This window comes from Lygodium microphyllum, chromosome 2 (genome assembly GCF_053477565.2).
Source record: "Lygodium microphyllum isolate KBCC chromosome 2, Lygodium_microphyllum_v1.1.10, whole genome shotgun sequence".
Taxonomy (NCBI): Eukaryota; Viridiplantae; Streptophyta; class Polypodiopsida; order Schizaeales; family Lygodiaceae; genus Lygodium; species Lygodium microphyllum.
In genome coordinates this window covers 59,687,738-59,692,546 of record NC_141136.1, presented here as the reverse complement: position 1 = coordinate 59,692,546, position 4,809 = coordinate 59,687,738, and positions in this window count along the sequence as shown.

Below are 4,809 nucleotides of genomic sequence, written 5' to 3'. Positions count from 1 at the left end.
TAAAAGTATAACTAATTATAACTTTTTCTCCACCTTGTCTATGTAAGTAACCCTGATCTTTTGTGTGTGTAGGCGAACCCGGATGTGGAGCTTAGAGAGGAGGGGGATAGGGACGCTAGTAGCCATGGTGGTACTAGCAAGGATGTTTCCTCTTCAGATTCGTAGAGGAGCACCATACCTCCTCATGAGACCTTCTTTTCTTGTATATGTATGATATCTCTTTGAGCATACTGCTTGCAGCCACGCTTTAGGTCGCAAGCACTTAAACTTCCCTTGTAAATGCTTTGATATATAATGAATACATAGACTTTTATTTTCAATTCTCGTACCCGTAAGATACATTGTCTTTTTCCTAAATACACAATCTGATCTATGGGAGGGAGAAAAAAAAAACCAGAGAGCATGTGGTTGCTTTCTAGTTCTGTTTTGCGCGTCTATCAGCACGTCTAAATTGCAAATAATTCGTGTTTATTCGCGCGTCTATAATGCAGACTACACGCGCTTATAGACGCGCTTCATAATTCAAATTAAAAAAAGAAATTAAATATCTTTTTTTAAATGATATTTTTTATTTTTCGTTCGCGTCTATCAGTGCTTGTAAAAGCACGTCTACCAGCGTGTCTATATGCGCATGTATATGTGCATCTATTGCGCGTCTATTTGTGCATGTAAATTCGTTGATACATGCGATTATAGACGCAAAATGGTAGACGCGCAAATAGATGGGCGGATAGACGCGCCCGTAAGTTTTTCTCTATATTCAAAAATCGCGTCTAAATGTGCGTCTATGAGGCCTTTTTGTTGTAGTGTATGGCCAGTCTTGCCACAGTAATGACATATAATCCGATCCTTGTTGTTGTTGATGTTGAGTCCTCGACCATGGCCTCTTACTCCATAAGTGCCCTTGGAGTACAAGAGACTATTGTTGATGGTGTGCTTGGGTAAGTTACTCATGAATATATGTGTGCATCACGTGGGTTCAAAATAAGGTATTTTTAAAACACCATTTTACACATTTTTTACATACAAAAAGATGTAATATAAAGGGGTTATTTACAGATTAAATAGAAAAGAATTATGTTTTATTTTAAAAAAATCATAGATAAGGATATTTATAAATAAGCCTTGAATGCATGTGATGTAGAGGATGTACATATAGTAACTTCCTCGAGGTGGTGTGTTCCTTTGAAATTTAAAACAAAATTAACAAAGTTCTTTTTTAGCCAAATTCAAATAGACAAACTATCTAAAGCTTAAGATAGAAGTGTTAAAGACATCTCATATTTAAGATAAGAGTATTGATGAGTCATATCCTTAGTACATGTACTCTCTCTTTGACTCTAAATGCATCAAATTTGTACTCTTTATCTAGGTCTCTATTTCTTACCATCTCTCTCTTGGGTTGTCAACCATTCTGTATGTTGTTGTCTAGTTGTGTTGTTTTTATATATTGCTTTCCTCACTTCATATATTTCCCTACTTATAGATTTTGCATGAGAGGTTTTGGACTTCTTCTTTTTTTCCTCATATCATATCTCTAATCTCCTATACCACCATTGGAATAATTGTCTCATAGAATTGGAACCATTGATGCCACCCCCATGATCAGTTGCCTTTTTTGAAAAGCACAATGAGCTTGCTAGTGAGATCATTCCATGCCTTGAGTTGACCGTAGTGCTAAACACCCTTGATCTACAAAGTATAGACCATGTGCCTCAAGTATATGCTGCATAAGAAAGGGGTCACTTTTTTACCATTATTCTTTCCTTTTGAATGGTTAAATATTCTACTATCACATTTTCCACCAAAATTACATTTCTTTTTTTTCCTATATTCTTTTGAGCCATCATTCTCTCCTCTTCTCTTTGTTTCTTATGTTCTTAAAGTAGATTTTACTCTATCATAAAAGTTCTCACCAAAATCACATCCAGTTCATATCAGCAATCTCTGCATTGGTCTCCTTTCATCTCCTTTCACAAAATCTTGAGAAGGTGATCAAGAATCAAAAGAGTTTCTACATAAAGAACTAACACCACTTACTTTTGCTGGTTGAGCTATAGAGATATGGTCCTCCATGGACTTGAAACGAGATCAACTCGTTAGTTTTCAGAAGACCCAACTAGGTTGGGATATCTAAGGTGCATCTTTACTTCATCCCCTAAGACATCCATTCGATAAGATTTTATTTCAACCAAATCCAAGCTTTTTCTTCCATCTCTTCAATTTGATTCATAAGAAAATGGTTAAAAGAGTCTCATGATGTTGATACAAATTGGTAGGGATCGGTATACTAAGGATAAACCTCAAGCTAATAGAATAGAAAGTGAAAATTTTCACCTTAATCTTGTCACTTGACATCTTCATTATACAATGTTATAATATCAAAATTTTAGCAAACACTAATGGATAAGACAAGGATAATATATTATAATTAGAAGAAAGGAAGTACTTTGATTTTGAAGAGACAAAAACATTTGCCTAGTAATAGATAAAAAGCATTTATTATTCAATTTTTAGTCTATTAAAATATAAAAAACATTAACCTAGTAATAGATAAATGTATCAGTGATATTATGTATCATATCAACTTTAGGACTAAGAGGATTTCATGTGTGCATGATGCTTCGCAAAATATGAATGATACAACTTTTTACTTGATATTGGCTCTTGGAAGTATTTTTATCATTATATCCTCAACTATGATTCTTAATAGCACTATCAGGTTTCAATATCCTTAATTATAATTCTTAATAGCACTATTAAATTTCAATACCTAAATGGTGGTTTGATGTCATGGGATGATACTAATCCTATCATATCATGGAAAATATTTTAAGATCTCTTCCCTTGATTTGTAGGAAGAAATAGAAAGGACTTGACTCTATTTCTTTCTATCAGATACAAATTTATAATTGAAAGCATCACTACATTATTGATGCCTTATCCTTGTATATCTTTCTTCAAATGTAATATATATCATGTTTCATAGAAAAATTGACCATCAAAATAATCCTTGTGATTATAGATCTCCTTTACTCTATAGCATTCACGATCTTATTTATTTTTTAAAAATATTTTAAAGAGTATTATATGATGTTATACAAAGTCCTCTACATGAAATAACATGAACTTTTGACAAGTCAATTGAGTTAGATAAATAAATTATTAGTGGAGTCATTTACATAACAATATAAACTTTTGATAAATCAATGGAGTTGAATAAATAAGTCATTAGTAATCAAATTCTTACATTAAACCCTTGATAATAGATATAATTATTCAATATCTCTTCAATATTTTTCTATAGCTCAAAAAGATATAATATATTATTTAGTAAGATAAACTATATTCCATAACTCTTCAAAAAGATACTCTCTCTAAAATAAAAATATTTTAATGAATTGATAGAATGATAAAAAATAAATGATTAAAATATATATTATTTTAAAAATATATGACTATTTAATATCTCCTATATATTTTCAAAGCTCCTAAAGAAGATAGTAAATATATACTAATGCAATATCTATTCAAAAAGATAGTCTCTTTTGGATCCAAATTATGTAATGATAGGTAGAAAAAAAAGTAAAGGAATAGCCCAAAATTTTTTAAGCTTTAGAATAGTGGTCACATATGACTCTGTGATAATGTTATGATCTTTATTTTTAATAAGATTTTACACCTATAAAAAATATTCTATGAAATTATTTTAAGTAAAAAAGACCTAAAAATAACCAAGAAAGCACAAAAAAGTCACCAAAAAATAGGCCATCATAAAATGGCATGAATAAGAGGGTTGACCAACCCCCCTATTCGTGCCATGTCATGATGGCATCCATCACCCAACCCCCCACGTGCTAGATCATGATAGCATCATCCAACCCCCTTATTAGTGAAATATCAAAGCTATAGTTTTGTAAGGTTGCCACCCATTGTCTTTGCTTAGGAGTCAAAGTAGACTGAGTCAAGAAGTACTGGAGGACTCGATGGTCACTTTTTACTTAGAAGCAACTGCCATACAAATAGTGGTGCCATTTCTTAATGGCATGGAGGATGGCCAACATCTCCTAGTCCTATACATTCATTTGCATCTCCTTCTCATCAAGCTTGCGGCTCTCAAATACAATCACACCATGCTCTTGCAACAATACTGCACTAATACCCCGGCCATTGGCATCACAATGGATGCTAAATAACTTAGAGAAGTCAGGGCAAACAAGGATGGGGGCTGAAGTAAGTGCACCCTTTAACTGTTTGAAGCTATGATCCACAGTGGCATCCCAAAAGAATGACTCCTTTTTCAAGCGATCAGTCAAAGGTGCTGCACTGGTGGCATAGTGCTTAATGAAGCATCTGTAGAATGAAGAGAGACCAAGGAAGCCATGCAAAGAAGTGGTGGTGGAAGGAGTGGGCCAGTGTCTAACACACTGGCCCACTCCTTCCACCACCACTTCTTTTGCTCACAATGTATCCCAAGTACTCCACAGATATCTGCATGAATATGCATTTTCTCTCCTTGGCAAAGAGTCGATGCTCTCTCAATATGTCAAACACCCTCTGAACGTATGTCAAGTGCTCCATAGGTGACTTGCTGTAAATGAGGATGTCATCAATGAAAACAAGCATGAACTTGAACAGAAAGGGCTGTAGGATTTTGTTCATGAGGCTTTGAAAGGTGATGGGGACGTTAGTCAACCCAAAAGACATCACTAGAAAATGATAAAGTCCAGGATTAGTCTTGAAGACCGTTTTGACCTCATCTCCTACTCGCATACGAATCTGATGGTAGCTAGAGCGCAAGTCAATCTT